Source organism: Corapipo altera, unplaced genomic scaffold (genome assembly GCF_003945725.1).
Source record: "Corapipo altera isolate COAL_440 unplaced genomic scaffold, ASM394572v1 0, whole genome shotgun sequence".
In the NCBI taxonomy this organism is placed as follows: domain Eukaryota; kingdom Metazoa; phylum Chordata; class Aves; order Passeriformes; family Pipridae; genus Corapipo; species Corapipo altera.
The window spans coordinates 9064328-9085146 of NW_020884872.1; positions in this window are offsets into that span (position 1 = coordinate 9064328).

Consider the following 20819-nt stretch of genomic DNA (forward strand, 5'->3'; position numbering starts at 1 on the left):
TTCATTTGCTTTTCACATGGGACTATTATGCTTTAAAAAGAATTTATAAGTTTGGAGAAACTATTCTTGCTGTGGCAAAACACTGGATAAACCCAACTGTACTTGGAGGGCCTTGTCTGAGCAGTTACTTAATCTAATGCTTGCTAACTTCTCACGAAAATGACAAAGAAGGAAAGTTTACAGGGCACAAGCATCTGTGGATTGCTGTACTTGCCTTGAAGAGACAGTGTCACCACACAGGAGCATAAGCAGAAAGTGGGTAACAGGGATAGACAAAGAAACAGAAATAACTAGTGGAAAGGGCTTTCTGTTCAAGTGTGGTCAAGCACAGCTTAAATCCAGTGAGACCTCCCTGCCCAGAAGCCCAAGTTGGTATTAGCTCCAGGGTGAAACATGTTTGGTCTGACGCACAGCAAATATATTTTCCTGTAACAAGAAAAGGAAATTAATTCTTATCCATTTAGTTTGGGAGAGGACACTGGTTTTCCTGTTGGGGATTTCTTTCTCTTTAAGGAGCAAACCTCCTCTTCTGCCTGGTTAAGCCTATGTTGCTCATTAGTCGGAAGGATGCAGTGTAACTCATTGCCCACCTACTCAGTCAGGGACTTTCTAAAGACAGGGTATGATCTCCCATTTCCTTTGGCAGATGCTTTAGCATTTCAGGGAAGACACACCAAAGGCAGATCCAGGTCAGCCAAGACCTGCTATAGACTGCAGTTATTATTAAAGATGGAGGAACATACTCATTAGCAAGGCAGACAACAAAGCAAAGCTGTTTTGTTTCAGCATTTGTGTGTCTGCATAATATTAAGCAGCACTCCAAACTATACTGTAAGCCTTCATCATGCCAGTTAGGCTTTCTCGTCTGATTAGAGATATTTTTATTCTTCAAGACAGTGAACTCATGATGATCTTTACTAACTTTTCTTCATAAGTGGATTTGTTACATTAAGCAGATCTTTGCTTTTGCAAATTTGCCGAAGTACCCTGAGTTTGCTGTACTTCTTTATCATGAAATGCAGTTGACCTTGCCTATGGGGGCTGAGGACCAGCTTCTGGTCCAGCTTCTCCTGGCTTCTGAAGAGGTCAATGCTCTCATCCCACACAGTTTATAGCAAAACAAATATATTCCAGTTCCATTTAATCAAACTTCTAGTAAATCTTTCCTATGAAAAGAAATTACTACATAGATCTGTGAGGCATTTACTCATTGTGGCAAAACTGACTAAATACATTAGTCGTGGGATTTTGATTCTGACGATAAATGAAGAAGAAGGAACACATGCAGCAGTGACAACAGACTTCCTTGACCAGACTCAGTTGTGATTAGAAGCCATTGTCTTTTTCTTTTGTGCTTTTATACTGATTACAGTTTGTATGTTTGTGCTTCTAGGGTTTGTTTACATAACAAAACTTTTTTACAAGTCCCCACTCTCTTATTAATTTTCTGGAAATCATTTTATTTGGACTTTCTCAATCATAAAGATAAATAAATGAGGAATATGGTCCTCATAGGTGTGTCCTCTAAACTCCAGTGCATTTTCATATTTTTTTTTCTTCCTTTGTGTTGATATAAGAAGATTTCAGATGGTAAGCGACCCTCATTTCAAATATCTGTTGTAAACCAATTACACATACACACTATTGACACAAAGCTAACTCTTTTTTCACAGTGTGTTGAAGCAATATTCAGTTTAATAACAAAATGGATTCTTTTTAATTTTTTATTCTGGTAATTTCTCTTGCATTGTAAATAAAAACATTCTATATTTATTTGTTCTTTTAGCACATCCTGATTTCAAAAGGACTCGGGAACTACAGAGTCTGTATGGAGTAGAAAGCTGTGGAGTTTTTTATAGCAGATTTAAATAGATCTGCAAACATTACTCTATAATTTAAAGTATAGCAAAGATACCCCATATCAGTAGCAGATTGATGTTTTGTTCCTATTCATGTTGAAAATGAAATTATTGTCTTGTCACTTGGTGCAAACTGGAGTAAAATTGAGAGCTTGCCTCAAAGAGCTTTCCTTACAAAATAACAGGAATAAATATGAAAGCAGAATGGAATTTCTTGAGCTTTTTCAGCAGTTTAACCTCAAGTAGTTATGAGGTGATTTTTTATTTAGTTCAGTTATAAAATATTTATGCAGAAATACACATGGAGAAGCAACATTTCATTCAAAGAATGCCCGGCAGTGAGGGGTAAGTTGCACATTAAAAATAAATTAGGACACAATACTCATTATACAAACACCGGCAAAAATAGGAGTGCTAAGGACATAATTTTCTAAAAATGCACATCTGCAACGAGCTCCAGTGGTGCATATAGTAAGTGAAGTTTGGATTTTTTTGTACAGCTGCTTATCTGCTAAATGTCATTTCTTCATTCGAATCACCAGTAATGAATGCAGTCTTCTGTGCCTTTTGGCCTTGTTTAGGTTTGTTTTTTCAATTAGAAGCTATCTCTTCTGCTGTGACTCACACCTCTGTTATTTATTTACCTTATAGTATTACAAGGGACTGCAGGCTAAAGTCATATCCCCCTTGTGCTGGCTACCTTACCTACAAAAGGACCTCTCCTGACTCAAATGTGTAACCAAAAGCTCTGATCTTGGAAAAGTTTAAAGCTGTGTAATGAGACCACCCTGGTTAATGTGAGGCAAGTAAATGTCTTTGATGGTTCAGGCTTTCTTGGGTATGTGAACTAAACCAAAGAAGAAAGTAATAACAAGTGAAAAATAAATACTAAACCAAGATTTAATAACACCCTGGCATCATCAGAAACACAGAAGGGCCCAGATTTCTTTAAGAGGATTTCTTTATGAGGGCAGACATTTTATTATGTCACACCTACTGAGGAGTGATAAGACTGAATTTTATCCAGACTTTTTTTTTTAAAGTTTAAATCACTCTTCTCCACCTTAAACCAGCTCTAACTGCATAACCTTTTTTCTGAAATCGTTTGATGAACAAAGTAAACAAAATATACAAGTGTACAAAGAAGAAAAGAAACAGAAAGTAACAGAAGAGCAATTTCAGTTTGTAGTTTCCAAACATAGAAACATAAGACTGGCCATTGTCTCCCATTTATTACTAATTTTCATTTGTTAAAACCTTCCAGTAGGAGGATACTGGAATGATAATGTCAGTTTTAGGGATTACAGCATACGAGACTTGAGGAGACAAGACTATACGTAATAGCAACAACAGTACCAGTGGGAGGAGAGGTCATAATGGTTCTCCTTCCCTGGCTCCCAGTGAAGTTGTCACAGTCCAATATTTTGCAGCTTTTCCCACCAGAGGAGTGCAATCTACTGGGTTGTACCTGGTGACGACCTCTGTACCAAAGCACATTGTCTTTTACCACTAAATTGTGCGTACTGGGAGTTCTGTGTGAGGCATTCATAATTCCTCCTGCTCTTATTTTCTCAGAGATTTCTCATTCTATATTTTTCAGACACTATTGATTTTGTGTCACAAGATGTACTATATCAATTCAAGGAAAAAGAAAGGAGATGTTCAATAATCTTATTCTAATCTTGACAGACTTTATCTACCTGAAATTAAGTATAAGGTCATTCACCCTTCGCTGAGACTGAGTCCGGAGTTCTTTCTTTTGCAAAATGCAAAATATTTCAGGCATGAGGCTTAGGTTATCCCTAGACTATTAATGATTTTTTTTCCCCATATCTCTTATATTAAAATGTTCAGAATATTTTTTCCGGTAAGCTTATTGCTTCAGGGGAATTGAAAACAGACAACAACCTGTGATCATCTGCATTATTGTTAAATGAATGGTTATTTATTCACAAGGCAAATCGAGGAAAAGGTCACATGAATTGTCATTTCTGCATCTATATTCTGATTTAGTTGCAGTACCTCCCCTGAACTTCTCTGGGGAAAGTGAACAATTTACTGTCTCAATCATTTTGGAAGGTATAGAGAGTGGTTAAATTAGGTATTGGAAAAGGTTTTAGCTGACTAGAGAGTTCTTTTGTTCATAATGGACAGTCTTTATTCCCTCTGATCAACTTTCTAATGTTTGACTTACTGGAAATTTTGGCATTTTTGCTTCTGTTCACACAGCATGCTTCTCACATGCATGTGCATTTGACTTGCGGTTCTTGCCTGATCATCTTTTGAGTTCACTTAAGATAGTTACTCCCATTCACCCCAAAAAAATGACTCAAAAAATATTTCTGTCCAATCCCTTCACAATTCCCTTCCTGTACTAATACCAAATAAAAAGGATGAGGTACTGATAGCACTGAGTGCAATGGTCTCTCATGGTGGTCTGGAGGGTCTACTGCAGAAGAAAGAGTTGAGATTTTGTAAGTGGCTAACTCAACTTGGACAACTTGCTCAGTTAGTTGCTAGGATTAGCAGTTAGAATATAGTTTATTAGGAATTAGGCTGGTAAGGAGACTAGCAACCAGACAAGTCCAAATTTAGTCAGTAGAACACTAAGGACCAGAAATAAACTGGATGAGCTTGGAAGGGGAGGGAGGGGTTCGTAGTACTGTTGATACCTGCCAGAACTAGATACCTACATGACTGAGGCCCAAGTATAGATCTCCAGGCTGTTGAAAGAATGATTAAGATATTTAGAGTAGTTGAAGGAATCGATGGAAATGTCAGAAAGCCAGGAGGAAAAGTTCTTGGTCAATGAAAACCAGATGTGAAGAATGAAGATCATGGTTTGGTGAAGGTCATGGTTCATAGAGATGGTTATAGCTGGTTCTTCTGTCTGGAACAAGCAATTGCAGGTGAAATAGGTAGAGGGATAGTTCAAATTTGGCTGAAGGTCACAGCTAAAAATGATGGTAGTGACTGTAGCTTACAGAAGCATGGAACTCAGTAGGAAGTGGCATTAGCCAGCAGTCTTGTTTCTAAAAGTGACAGGCTGATTGTGTGTCAATGCAATTTGTGAAAGTAGAATTGGTTGGGTTGTAAGTAATGTGTTTGTGTGGGTGATAAGTGGGTGTTGTAAGAGTTGATGAATTCATTCACATTAGTGTACATTTCCTCTGTCACTTGTAGATTGATACTTCACCATCTAAAGAGGAAAAAAATACAGTCTTCTTTTTTTTTACTGTGTTTTCTCTTGCACGACATCCAGAAGAGCTTCTGAATTCTGTACTCTCTTAGTGTTTAAAGTTACAGGGAGCATAGGTAATCAATTTTCTTGTTCTTTTGCTAGGCACGATCCAAATTCCCAGTCTCCCTCTTCCTTGCTCACAGTCCAGCACAAGATCCATTTCCCATGAATGCTATCACTGAGAAACAAAAGTGATAAATTTTGGCTACTACTTATCATTTGTACAGCAGCATACATCCCAGAAGCACTCACAAACAGCTTGGAGGCAGCACTTTTTGTGTGTCTAAGGAGAGAGAACAAAGTCATATTTTAGATAGCTGCATCTCTGTCTCCTGGAAAAAGTGTAGAGGATATTGACTTGGCATGAGACCTCAAGGCCAGTGAGGAAGGACTCTGCCAATTTTCCTGATGATGCCAGTCTAATGCAAAGATCTGACAGCCATGAGAGAGACTTGAAAGAAATAGAGGCACAGAGAGAGATAGCATCTTCCTTGGTTAACTGATTAGATGTGTATTTATGACATTACATAGCCTGGTAACTTCAGGAAGCCAATACTGGTGCCTTGGCTTCAGGTCAGTGAAGGGGAGTGATGGGGAGTGAAGGGAAATCTTGTCTCTGATGATACAGTGATTCATGGCCAGAGAAATTCATGGCAGAAGACTCTCTATGAAGAGAGGTAGCCCTATTGGCACTCCAATTAGCCATGTTTATAATTTATGGCATGGTTGGAAATCATTGTGATTCATGAGCAATAATATTCATGACAAGAGTGGCTCTTTCATTTCAGGGAAAAAGACCAGGAACTGCTCTAAATTGCACATGACTGTGATTAATGCCTTGGGAAGATAAATCATGAGTGGGTGCCTGAGACCAGTGCTGTGTTGAGAAATCTATTCAAGCCACTTCGAGAGGAACAGGAAAGAGAGGAGAGAATAGCTGTCTGAGCACCCTTGCTTGTCAAATACCTCCCATAGACTCTCAGTAGGGCATTAAAGTCTGTGCAGGTAGTTCAACATTGCATCAATGAGTGTGCTGGTCAAAGCTTCGTTATATCGCCCTTCCAACCTTTTGGCTGCTGGGAATACATCCAGTGTTTGGTATATCCAAACTTTTCTTTGTGCTCAAAGAATCCCAGATAAGAATGAAAAAGTGAGAGGAGGGCGAGAAGAAAGAATGGGTGATAAGAAGGTGGCAGAAAGTATAGCATAACAAGCAGTGCTGTGTAAGTCTCTACATCTCATTTCTGAAGAGAAATGGAAAAAGCAAAGGGTCTCCGGCTAAGTGGATGGAGCGAAAACCAGTATTGTGCAGTGCAGAGCAGGACAGGGTCAGGGCTTCACCAGAGCTCTACCCAAAGCAAAGAGCTACAGTCTACAGAGTTAGAAACAGATCTGAAGGAACTGGAATGCATTTATTTGGAAATGGGAAAATTTGCATAGGAAAAATAACTGACAGATGTCTGAGCACTGTTTCATCAGCCCAAGAATCTGTGGACTCCTTCCAATTCTGTTCAAAAGATATCATCATCTTCAGCTGGTTCTAACCATTGTAGTATCCCTCCTTTTATTCCTCCCTCTTTGTCTGGTCCTCATAGCACAATTTTAATCTAATTATTAAACCCATATACTGAAGATTCTTTTTCAGTAACAAATACTAATATGCAATTTTCATTGCCTTATCCTCACAACAATCTTGTTTATGAAATGTTTCAGACTATAAGTTCAGCTTTCCTGCCAATATTCTTAACTGGAACATCTTGTTTATTAAAATATTCTACTGTATAGAAATAGCAGCACAGCTGAAAATATCTAACAGCAGTATGTAGTATCCGGGAGCCCAGGTCATGGGCTAAAACTTCATTAGGTTCTGTGTTGTCAAGACAGCGAGAAAAGAAAAGGTCCTAATGCATTGAACAAGTAGGATATATAAACAGTGAGTGCAAGTGAGGCTTAATTATTGTTGCTGCTTATGGAAAGAAATATTTTTAAAAGTTGTACTTAATGTAAAGCTACCGCCCTACATTCTTCTCTTCTTTTTCGTTAAAGATAGAGAAAGTACTTCTGTGGTTGCAAAATCTGATCCCCCTCAGCAGCTGTGTTTTCCTTTGTAGAATCAACTATAAAAATGTACCCTGCTTATCCTGCTAAGAGATGTTCTTCTGGAGATTCTCTACGTATTTAGCAAAATCACTGGTTGAAGCTGGAGCTGTGAGTATGGATCTAGTTGAATCTGTAGTCCGGATCAAGGGCCTGTTCTTATCTAAAAGCCATTTCTGTTCACTTGGCTTTTAACACAAATGCTGCCAGTAAATCTTTTGATACAATTTTATTTTCTAAAAATATTCCTTTTAAGTGCCCAGGCTGACCCCTCTCCCCCACCTCTGGGCCTCTGAGGATCCAGTTGCGCTTTACATGGGGTTGCTGAGCTGTGAACAAGCTCTGCTGATGGTGAAGGTGTCAGGAGAGGAGATTTGAAAGAAATGAGGGAGTCACTCTCACAAAATGCATGTGGCTTTAAAGAGTTGAAGGTGTTTCACCTCCTGAGCTCAAGAATCTTCTATCCTAAAATGGGATTTCTCTTAAGAGAAACTGAAGCCACTGTGTGCAATTTCCCATGAATAAAATTTCATTCGTTCTGTGGTGACATCTTCCTCTCCTGTCTCCTCTAAGGGAAAACAGTAATCTAGTAGACAGACAGTTATATTAGAAACAGCGTTGTGTATCAGATATCACTCAAGATATATCTAATAAGTATTTTGTAGCAGGTACAAGTTTTCTTTACTAATGCTTTAGGGTGGGCAGTGAAAAATCAGTTCCAAAACATGTATTGTGGCATTGTATTTGAATTAGAAATCCTACAAAGAACATGCTTTTTTGTAATCATATCCTCTATCTCATATTTATACTTTCTTCTTTCTGAAGTAAAAACTACAGTACTGAAATGGAGTCTTTGGAAAAAGCCTCTACTGAAATTTCTGAAAGCATACATACATTGGAAATCTTGTGAGAATATCTGCTCTTCTAAGTTTTCAGAGAGAAAAGAAAAACTTTCCTGTATCTGAGTAAAAATTCTAGGTCTTGTTTGATGAGAAGTTAAGGCAAACACAAATGCTATTTGTCAAATTCAAAGTGATTTTCATCATGGCAAACAGTAAATGCCCTAGTGTGGTGACCTTAATTACTGGAAGTATCATCAAAAGATGGATTTCAAAAAGAAAAGGAGTTTGAAGAATCCTGCAGTCCTGGCTACTGTGCCTGACAGTAAAACTAATCACTTGTCCCTCCAGCCCTGTTCACTGTGTTTGCCCTGCCCTCCTCATCTCACACTGCTTTGACTTCCCTCCTTCATCTGATTGCTACTCACTTTGCAAAATTAAAGACTACTGCAGTCATAAATTGATGTTGAAACAGTTATTCCTTTCCCCTGACTCACTGTCATTTGGTCACAACTTTTTTAATACCCTCCTTTTTTCCCCTTCATTTCTCTCTCAGTCACTGCTGTCAAAGTCATACAGTCCCCAAAGTCTGATTAGTCCCCTCATTCTCTAGCTCAGGGTAAGAACCATGAAACCAAAGCTTTTGGCTGATGTTTATCAGATACGGGTTTATATCATCAGATCTTCTGTCACAGAAAAATTTCTTTGTGTAGTTTAGGCAAGGCTTAGCATATTTAGCTGTATTAGCCCGTGTGCCCAGCAAAATTAACTGTACCTCGGATGATGAGTTAATAAGCTATATTGTTGTACAGATGAAAACAAATGTGATATGAGAAAATTTCAATGCATGCAATAGGTTATTTCTTTTCATTTCTGTAATTTCTGGTACCTCTTTATTTTAGTCATGTTGATTTAATCATTTGGTTGTGTATATGATGTACAGATTGGTTAGTGCTTATGGGCATTAATCACTGTGAAATGCCAATCTTTTGCACCACAGATAAATTCATGTGACTCCCTGGAATGTTATAAGAACCTGGTCAAAGTTTTATATCGTCTCCCATAAGTACAAAAAGGCTGGTAGAGATCAGTATTCTTGCTTCCTTCTTCATACTCTCTTAGAGACAGACTTGTTTACTTCCAAAAGATTTTTCTACATGATAACAGGAGACAGGCAAACTGTTTTGGACAAACTCAGATTCTGTATGAACCAAAAGATGAACCTCTGCACTTAGTGTGAGTTTTTAATAATTTAGGGGTAACAGTTACATATCATGTGCTTCTTCAAAGGCAGTAGTTTGATAGTTGTTAAAACCAGCTCTTTTGTTTGTCTCCAATTATAAGTATAGCACAGTAAGTTGTTTCGAGTCTATGACAAGCATTACACTCACCAGGATGATGTTGCAGAATTTTTCAAATGCAGTAATAAAGTACTTCCCTTAAAGTGCTTGCAATTGAAATAAAAGATTGTGTCCTAAAGACTACCAAGACTGGCAAGCCAGGTGTCCAGTTAAACTGATTGTTTCTTATCTTGTGAACAAGACCTGGGCTGATACCAGATCCTCATTATATATACGCCACTATGCACTGTTAACTGGATGTCAATATTTTTTTGTCATTATGTATTTGACCAGATCAAGTTAATTATGACCCAGTGGTGAAAAGTTCACTGTACTATTATCCAGTGCTGCACATGCCAAGCTTGCATAAGAGCATCATTGCTGTTATCAATGCAATTGCTTTAAGAAATGTTAACATAACTTACAATATCTCTGATAATTACATAAGAATGGCAATCATAGGCTAGAGAGAAAAGAGAGGTAATTTAAGGTCAGCATAGTGGTTTCTGGCAAGTCTTTACAAATTTCTGTTGTTCAAGTCATTTATTTTTCCCCATAAGTTGCCTTTTGCTGGGAACAAGAATTCTCTGTTCCTGTATCTTCTGATTCCTGTGACCATCTTTAGTTATAAGGAAAGCTACCTATTTGAAAATAAGAGCATTTAGACTCTGTGAAAGCAATTTAAGAAAACAGGACACCATGAAAGATATACTGCTTTTCTTAGAGGTAATCTTTTCATGTTAACCTTTTACTTTCCTTTTCATTCTTTCCAGGACCATTAATATTGATGAGATTCTATTCAGTTCAACCTGAAATTTCACCTGCTGGACTATTTTCAAATTTCAGACTTAACACAGATTTCTCCTGTTTTCCCAGCTCTGAGTAGGTTTCATTGTGTTCCTTCTTGCCATCAATGGCTCATGGCAGGGATAGACCTCTCACATGAAGGGGCAGGATAAACTACAGTATGTATCCCCCAGACTAGAAAGCAGCTATGGAGCTGAGTAGTTTGTGATTCTCTGAGTAGAGCTTAAGGAGGCTGAGAGGGAAGAATGCCACTCAGTACTAGTAAGAAGAAAAAATGGCAGTTTTTTGTCTCTTTGAGGTGTCAGACAAGATCAGAACTGCCCTTTGGCCATACAGTTGACTGTGAAATATCAGCTAAACAAAAATCATTGTTTAAACTGTGTGTCATGGAGCACTGCTTCTCTGTGAGAGACATGGAGCAGATGCATTGTGGCATTCGAAAACATTACAAAGCCTGGGAGAGTCGAAATCTAACAATGCAGAATAAAGCATTGTCTATTTCTATAAGGGTAAACTAAATGCTATGGACAGTTTTAGAAAACTAATGGTGAGGGCATTGTCTTCCAGAAATGCTATTTTAAATAACCTGTGTGTTGTTACTACACGTTCATTCTTTCACTTTCGTTCTAATTCTGTAATCTCATCTATTTCATAGGGGGTTTAATCATCCTATGGCAGACAGAGATAACTGCGTTTTTTCTTTTCTCATTGCCTTAACCTATTTTCTGAACCTATTGACAATGATGGTGGTAAGTGCCATCAATATAATCTTAGAAGGTCTATGGAAAACTCAGATCCAATTTTTCTCTTTTACAATTCCCTCTAAAGAAGAAAAAGTACCAGAAGAAAAATCAAAATAAAATAAAAAAAAAAAAATTAAAAAAAAAAAAAAAGAAAAAAAGAAAAAAAAGAAAACATTAAAAATTTACTTACCAACAGGGAGTTTTGCTTGCAAAACTAGAGGGCAGAAGGAGGCATGGTTGTAAACAATGGGTTGTGAAGGCTTAGTGAGAACAGCATTCAGTACTCTTTAGTGTCATCAAACAAGGTAAAGGAAGTTATGCTTTCAGTTGTATTGAAATGGTTCTAAAGAAAGCTGCTGTCAGAGAAATGATCAACCCCTTCCCTATAAGTAGTTCTTCATGAAAACAAGGAAGGGAAAACTGGAAGTCTTTCACTGTTTCTGTTTTAGATATTAAAAGTTATAATTCAAGACAAACAAGTGGAGATTTTGTTTAGTGAAACTGATAAACAGCAGACAGAGGGGAATTTGGTATATGGTTTAGTGAGCTACACCGTTTATTCCAATCTGATTTGTAATTATTCAATTAGATTTGTTCATTATCCCAACAGAAATGGGCTGGGCCCCTTAAGGAAGAATTTGCCTGTTAGCAGTTTGTGGATATATATGGAAGATGTTGAAGATGCAAAGTATTTGAATCCAGCTAAAAGAGCAGATATTAAAGAATGTATTTTATTCAGTGCAGACTTCCAAGTAATTTTAGAAATAAAGTACTAAATATTAAAAAAGAAAGCAGTGGAGAAACTTCTCCACTTTGGCCTATTCTTCACAATCTGCTAAGCTAAAAGGATGCATAAACCTAATTGATGTAAATGGACATCTCAGGAAGAAAAAATTTTAAGCTGTCACATAGCAGATTGATATCAATTTTCCTTGATGTAAGGAGTGAGTAGAACCAGCTAGAGGTTGGAAACACTATTTAACAATCTCAGTGAAACACTTCTAAACATTGTGCTAAATAGAACTGTTATAATTATCCTCACAGGTACTAGGATAACATAGCAATGAGCACAGAATTGCAATAAAATGGGGAAAAAAGGTCTCTAAAAAGCACAGTGACAATGCAGTTCAATCAACTATTTCTAAGGCTGTGCACTTTTGTATTGAACCAACATGAACACTGAAAAATATTCCACAACCCCATGGTGTGTCCAGCACATTTGTGCTACTTGAGTGAATTGCTTGTCTGTAGGCACTGTTTCAGACACAGCAAATTTTAAGACTGAGAAAGCATTTTGGAACTGCAATAGGTTTAGTAAATCAGATTTATTTTTCTCTTTGTGAATGTTCTGCAAAACCATGCCTCACCCCACAAATTCCTGATTATGCTGCTGCTCTGACCTCCAGCACGGGGCTGTCCTGGCTTTTGGTGCACATTTCACTTGTGCCGCGTTGGTACTCAGTTGTCTTTCAGAGCAGTGGTAGAAGAGGATAGATTTGGCTCCGGTCTCAGTTGAAAATATTTTTCTTTCCACTGTCTAATACCAGTGCAGATCAGTCTCCAGATAGATTGGCCCATAATTGCCTTCAGGAAACAATCCTGAAAAAACATGCTGTTAAACAAGAACATTCACAGCCACTTTTCTGTCCTTCCTGGGCTGAGCTGTCAGTGAAGCATTTATCCAGCAGACCTGCCTGGTCAGTTCTCACCACTGCAGGGACCCATTGCTCTCTCCTACTCTGTACCCCCTTTCTATCATTTAAAAGAAGTATGGAATGTCTCTTATAGATGCAAAATCATTTGGTTTGATCTTGTCCCCCCTCCCATAAATTCCCATGTTTCCTTTTGTTCTTCTCCATTCATGTCTCAGAAATATATGCTTCTAGAGAATGAAAACCGGGAAAATGTGTGAGTTCTGCAGGAAGGAGGTTTTACCACACCGCGAGTGCAGTCTTCAGCAGAGGAGTTGGCATGAGAGATCCAGACAGTGGGAAAGAGGTGGCACAGAGAAGCAGCAGCTATCACTAAGGGCTCTTGGTCAGTGAGGGTTCTGAAATGATGTGGGAGTATTTGCTTTCTGGGTAGTTTCATTAAGGATGTTTTAGGTACCTCCTTTTTTTTTTTTTTTTTTTTTTGGGTTGCCAGACCCAACATGAAAACAATTATTTTGTGGGACTTTGATTTGTTTAGAGCCAAGTATATAGCTCTGAAGATGCTGTTAATTTTAAAGGCATTCTCTACATGTCTCCAGCTGAAAACAATCTTGGGTATCGCCTGCCTTGCAGGGGGATTTTCTATCAGAGTCTGGCCAGCCAAGGCCTGGTTATTTCTGAGGTGGTTTCGGAAGACTTTTAAAATGAGGAAGAGCCTCGATTGGGTGGCTGAAGTGTCAGTACAAAGACATGAGGCCTCAGGAAAGGAAGGAGTTTGCTTTAAGAAAGGACGACAAAGATCATAGAATCATAGAATAGTCTGAGGTGGAATGGACCTTTAAATATCATCTAAACTAACCTAAACACACAACAACGAGCAGGGACATTGTCAACAAGATCAGGTTCTCAGAGCCCCATCCAATCTCTCCTTGAATATTTCCAGGGATGGGGCATCTACCACTGCTCTGGGCAACCTGTTCCAGTTTTTCACCACATTCATTGCAAAAAATTTCTTCCTTATATCTGGTATAAACCATCCTATTTTAGTTTATAACTGTTACCCCTTGTCCTATTGCAACAGGCCCTGCTAGATAGTTTGTCTCCATCTTTCTTAGTGCCAGGCAACAGGCCTTTCTTGGCCCCCTTTTAGCATTGAAAGGCTGCTATAAGTTCTCTCTGGAATCTTCCCCAGTCTGAAGATGTTTAGTACTGGACCAAAATAAAGGTTACTGACTTCTGAAGCATAATTTTCCTATGAGTTGATGGGAGAATGGATGCATTTGATTCAAAAGTGGGTATCTGTGAAGCCTTCCCAGGCAAACACCACTGGTGGGGTGGGTATGCCATGGCTGGGTATGTCCCCTGCATCAAACTAAGGTACTATCAAGCATAATTAAGTATTTGTAGTGTGGACCAATACAAGAATTTTCAGTCTTTTCCAATCTCCAGTCTTTAAGAGTTTTTTTATAAAAGTTAATGTAGTTTGTTGGAGGTCTCTTGTAGTGAGAGGAAGAGCAAGTCTAAAAGGTAGTGACTTCTGTAAAAAACATAGTGAGCTAACACACTTCCTCCAGACTTTTTGATTCTTTTTGTTGTTGTGAGAATCAGGAGATTATCTGAATTTTTTGAAAATATATAGTATTCAATGCAAAAATATACATGATCACTTTCTTCTCTTTGTGGGAAAACCCATGGAAGTTCTACAAACTCGCTAACCATTCAGTTCAAAGCGGAAATGCGAGGAAAGGCAGTAATAGTAATCTTTAATGAGAAGTCAGTCATCAATGTAGTTCATAACCAGCTTTTTGAAGGGTTAGCATCATTGGATTTTATTCCTAACAAGCCTGTAATTGACTGCTAGCACAAGTTAATCTCTTTAATCCTGTCAGTAGAAGTGATCTATGGCGTTCTGCAGCATGTCAGAAAGCTAAAGCCAAGATCAATGGATTTGGCTTTAGAGTTTACCTCTTCTAATCAACACCACACCCACCAGGGCAAAAAAAATTGTGTAGGTGTATGTGTTTAAAATATAGAATTTCAAGCCCACAAAGGGCTTGAAAGATTCAAAAATATTATTTTTTTATTTTTTGTGTGCCACCAGAGCTCTTGACCAGCTTTAGTTCTAATTACATTGGACAACACCATGTTTATTCCTGGTGTACTCTATTGAACTTTGCCCATACATGGAACAGCACATCTTAGTGAGAACATGAGCTCTCAGGTAGCTACATTGTTTAAAAACATTAAATTCTGTAGTCATGCCCTAATAGATTAAATTATGGACTGTGCTCTATTACAAAAGTATTGCAAGATTGTAATGCTTCAGTTATGTCTTTATTGCAAAGGCTAAAGGATATACATCATATTATGCCAACTGGGCTTTTGTCATTAAGGATTCATGTCTACTGAGACTGGCATCAGAAACGAATGCTTGTGTTGGAAGATCAGTAATATTGCTAAGTTGGGTGGAACCAAGTGTCTGGTTTAGGTTTTCCATGAATTGAACTTGGTGAGCTTTAAAGATTTCAAAGTAGGAAATTGATTATGAAAATGGTCCTTAGTTCACAGATCTTCACCATCAGAATTAACATATTGAGTACAACATTTGTTTTTGCTTAACACTTTTTACTCTTATAAAATCCAAAAGTATTATTAGCAAATAAGTATGCTAAACTGCATCTAATCTTTCAGTGTAGAAGTCAATGGAGTAATTTGAAAAAAACAGCCATTACAGTGTATTAAAACCCAAATGCTTCTTCTAACAGCAACTGCTAGGAATAACTGCTATAGTATTTGATCTGTTTGAGATGGATAGTGCACTCAAATGGTCTGTGGAAAACTACATCTTGAAATGCAAAAGGAAAGGGAAGTATGTAGGTCACATACAATACTGATGTCTTAATCAAAAAGCAGTGGACACATTATATAGCAAATCAAAATAAATCATTCAAAGACTTAGTAAGTGGACTGAACATTTGTCAGATCAGATTAAATGCTCCTAACCCATGTCAAGAATAAAATTTCATGTGGGAATTGACCAGAGCAATGCTAAATGGGGCAAGGATTAACCACATGTGCTTGCATCATGCAAGTAGCAATGGCAACTTTAGAATTTTCGTAATTTCTGTTTGCTTTGGATAAACAGCTGAAAGCTTAGATGACTGTGTGAAGACCATCCAAGTCATTTGAATCTGGAGGAATGAGCTGGAAAGCTTTCAGAGATAGATTTTTCACATGAGATTTCCAGCACTACTAGAAATTTCTAGCTTGGGTCTTAGGAAAAATGCTGCTGAGAACACTGTGTCATAGCATCCTTGGTCCTATAAGTAAAGTATATGTAGGGAAAGAAATATGTATGTCTATCAGAAACCCAGTTTCAAAATCTAGAAATCTTAAAACTTTGGGGAATGTGACACCATTTTTTCATTCTTTCTTCTAGGAAGGATGGATTTAAACTTCTGAGAAGAGTCTTGGCTTGGCTTGTGATTGGCTACAATAGCAACTTCTGGTCAACCATTTCATTGCACAATGCATAGAAAAATTTCTTACATTGCCTTATGTGTTAGTTGCAAAATGTGTTTTGTTAATCTTTGGGTTTCCTATTTTTCAACTTCAGTCTCTGCAGGAATTCTGTCAGGAAGATGATTGACTTCCAGGTGGTTTGATGGTACTGCTGGGACACAATAAAAACATTACCTCTTTGCTCGGAAAACTGTGAGTGCTGTAAAGGCCATTTTCGTTTCACTTTCACAATTTTTGCTCGTCTAACACTTTTACTCAACCTTTACCAGTTCAATAGCACAAAGTGTGTCAGGGAGGCAGTGCTGCTGAGTAGCCAGTTCAGTTCCTGGGAGCCAAGTGCCTGGAGATATGCAGCTGGCTGCTCTGAGGGATCAGCATCTCAGCACAGCATCTCACTCCTTCGTAACAATCTCCCTGCCTACTCTACATCCTTCTGTAGAAATCATTATTCCTAAGGCCAGGGAATTATAGTCTTTAGTTGAATAGGGATGCTTTCTGAGCTGAAAAGTAAAGAGGTAATATTACTAAAATGAGCATAAAGTCAGTCCTGAGCAACAGCAGCAGCTCTTGAAAAAAAGTGCCCACAACTCCCAGACAATTTAAACACGTGGGAAGAAAATGGATCTACTAAGTAACAAAAAAAAAAAAAAAAAAAAAAAAAGAAGGAGAAAAATTGGCAGTGGTGGACCTCAGTCACTATCTATAGGGAATCTTTGGGACTCAAATGGATGATTAGATAGCTGAGAAAGCTGTTGGCTAGCTAGACAGAAGAAAAAGGGCACTACTCTAATAGGAAATGGGTTATTTTGTTCATAATGGAATACCATGGAAAGACCTATTGCTCCTGCAAGTACAATCAGATGCTGCTTTTGTACAAAATTACCCTCTCATATCTACAGAATATATCTCTGCTCATACTAAATGTAAAGAGCTTCTCTTGACAGTTGTCCTTTGAATGTAGGAAGACCATGGTATCAGAACAGTTTCCTTGGAGAATTGCAAAAATGAATCAGACTTTTATATTCAAAAGCTATGCAGTCTCACCCTTTCCAAAATGTCCAGAAAGGTTAAAAGCAGGGGATTTTATGTTGTATTTCATATTGTCTTTGTATATTTTTCTCTTCTTCTTTCACACTGTCTCTCTCTCTGTCTTTTTCTGCCTCTTTTGCCTTCCCCCCTGACCCCTTTTAAAGATTTTAGAGGCAATTCCTCTCCAAATTTTCCTTTATCAAAATTACATGATGAAGATTCCATGCTGTTGGCAATTCATAATTTTTTTTGAGTTTCAGTAATAGACCACATTTTTTTTCATAGAACACACCTCTCACTTTTTGTAAACTTTATTATCCCTATAGAAATTACTGGCCATTTTTGACCTTTATTTTTTTTTTCTATGATTACTATCAACATGATGATATCTCTGTCATAATTATGCAAACTCATTGTATGGGGTCTCCTATATTTCATTTTCCTACAATATGTTCTGGAACAGAAGCTTCATTCCCTATAGCTAAAGGAAAATTTTCTGTCCTCTGAAGGCATGGATTATACCCTTTGTCCTCCAATACAAGCCCAGGAGTATTTCACTTCTGTTGGCCTACACAGATTGTTGCAGAGACATGGCATCACCCTGAATATTTTTTTCCCTAAGGAGAACTTAATGTCACCAGTAATAATACTAGACTATTGCAAAATTTGTGCTTTTTAATATGTTTTGTCCAGTATTAATGTACTTTATCCATTTCATTTGGACTCCTTAATTGCAAAACCAATACCATGTTCAGAACTCTGTCCATTTCTTACATAGTCCTCAACAAAAGACCTATATAAAGACACACAAAATAGACTTTTGCCCACCTGAGGGAGAAGCAAGAAACAAACCAGCAAATGTGAAACACGAGTAAGGACTGTTTTCTGCTAATATTGGCTAAAGGGCAGTACTGATACAATGACCTACATCAGGGAGATAAGAAATTAATAGGGGAGAGTGTCAGGAGTATTCCTGCTGACATAAGGTGCTTCTAGCCCATTGCTCCAATGGACTAAAAAGGGAGGAATTGATTTGGAGTTTGCTTCTATATTTTAATGAAAATGTAGCCTTTTTTTTTTTTTTTGATTGGAAATGAATCTTGGATTTGAGAAAATCATAAAGAAATACATAGGGAGGAAAAGAAGTAGTTGGACAGGATGAGAAGGAAAAGTGAGAAGTGTGTAGGTTACTGTTCTTTGACACATGCTACCACTTAGTTCTATCATTTACCATACCCTTGCAAAGGGAACAAAACTAATTTACATGCCATCTTTTCAAGACTCAAGAAACTTGATTTTATTTTTTATTTTATTTTTGGTATTGGATGGTCCAAATAACTTCTGTGACTGAGGTTACAATTTAATAGTGCTCTAAAATTTCAATGGAACCAGTAAGTCTTTAGTTTGTCACTATAACCAAGAATAACTAGCAAGGCAGATAAGTGAAAAGGTACTTACTATATTAGGTAGTACACATTTCTACTGATTCAGATGGCCTGATAAAAGCATTTAAAGTCACATCTTTCATGTAGGAGTCAATGTCAAAAAAAATAAACTATTACAATCTCTTCCATCAGAAAAAATTATTAAGGTTTTTCTTTTTTTTTAACCATTATCTCTATGTATGCATGTAACTAACTGTACTACCTGATTGTATGGTAATATTGCTGCAAGCTGTTTTCAGAATCTGTCTTTAAAGTTCAATATCTATGTTAATGGAGCCAGTGATCTAGAAATGAAGCACAAATGTTTCCCACATTCACAGTTTATCAAATATGTCTGGGTTTCATATTAATATGTGGTGTTTGTTTTCCTAAGCATTTCTCAGGTTATTTTTCAGCATGTGGCTTTCTTCCTTCATGACTCAGCCAGTCTGATCTCTTAAAGCACAGAATAGACACAGACTCTTAACATCTCCATGGAATTGAGGTTGGGAGCATGTAAATGTGAAGATGCAGAGGACGCTGGACCAGACAACACAGAACAAGGGTGGACAGGGACATGGAAAGTAGCACAGAGCAGGCCAAAATGTGTTTGCATGACACAGAGCTCATTTTTGTGCCTAATAATCTTAATATTTTTTGTTACTTCATGAATATGGAGTGAACACACTAAAATGGTATCACTTTATCTCTCACCATTAGTCCAAGACTAATTATTACTTTTTCCAAATTTATTTTTTAACAGGGTAATTCTGTTGTTTTCAGTTTATCTGCTTCATGCTGACACAGGCAGAGATCAGAGAACCGTGACTCAAAGCTTTCAAATATGTGCCCTGAAATAAAAACATAACCAGAAACCACATTAAAAAGGGATTTAAGATACGGAATTTTACACTGCAATCTATTACCATTTTCATAGAAGATGCAAGTGTATTTTTTCAAGTGCATTGCAAATGCAGTGCACAAGGCAAGTGTGAGATGAATAAAATAATTGAAACTATTACTATGTCAATAACTTTTGCATAAATAAGTGGTAAGTTGTTGCCATTTGAATCCAACAAGGATTCAACAGAAGTGGAAAGTCCTGCCCTTGACTAAAAGAAAGAAACATCATGTTCAAAGGACCTGTGGCACGAATGGAAAATCATGGCATTAAATCTATTTACTTGACAGGGCAGAAGGTAAAAAAAAAATTGTGATTTTGCTGATTCTTGCAGGCAAAAGCAAGTTGGAAGCTTGTTATGAAGAACCAGGAGGATGGGCTGAAGAACAAAGAAGGAATGCCAGAAAGAGTCAAGATTGGAGAGACTATGAACTGATTCTGATGTTCTTTTCTTTGTTAGTAAAAAAACTTCACGGGCTAGGGTAATGTGGGTGGTATTTGCAGATCAGGCTGATGTATCTGCTCAGATATATTTACAGTCAAAAAGCATTAGGATAAACAGTATCCATGAATACACAGGGAATACTACATATGTATAGAGATTAACTAATGCAGAAATTAAACCTATTTAGGCTTAACAGAGGAAAACGGGTTATACATCAAGCTCCTGAAAATGGATTCTGGGGAGGAGGGAGAAGGAAGGTTATACAGCTACTGTAATATTTGCATCCCAGCTTTGAAAATGAGCTGAGAAGCAGACCCTCTGTCAAAACGAAGATCAGTAGGAACAGCAGATAGGGACCCAAGAGTCCAAAGACTAAAAAAACACTCCAAGCATTCTGTTCTAACTTGTATTTATCTCAATAAAATGATTGAGAAGCATTACTACAGAATTGCTTGACAGACTTAACATTTCCAAAGCATGCCACGAGTGAGGTTAAGACCCAAGAGGAATTGTTCATATGCACTGAAGTAGAAAAGGCTGTTTAGAGCCCAAGAGATGGTCCAAGGCCAGATGGCTTTATGGTAGTACCTTAAGACTGAGATGACTCTTGTTCTGAAAAGAATATTTATAGATATGGAAAAAATGGGCAATATTGTCCCCTAATGGAAAAATGAGCTGCCATAAATCCTGTAGTGCCTGAACTATGATTTGTTTTGTGTGAGGAGACACCGTGGCTGGAACAAGAGAGGTTCATTGAGAGATGGTAAGGATCTTTATGCATTTAGGAAGTGTATCTCAGTAACTTTGATGCATATTGAGTATAATTTCAGAAAAAATTAGAGGTTTTCTTCATAGAATGTTGGAGACAGGCCAGGCAGACACGAAGAAGACAGTTTAAAACTGACACTGAAAAGTGTCAG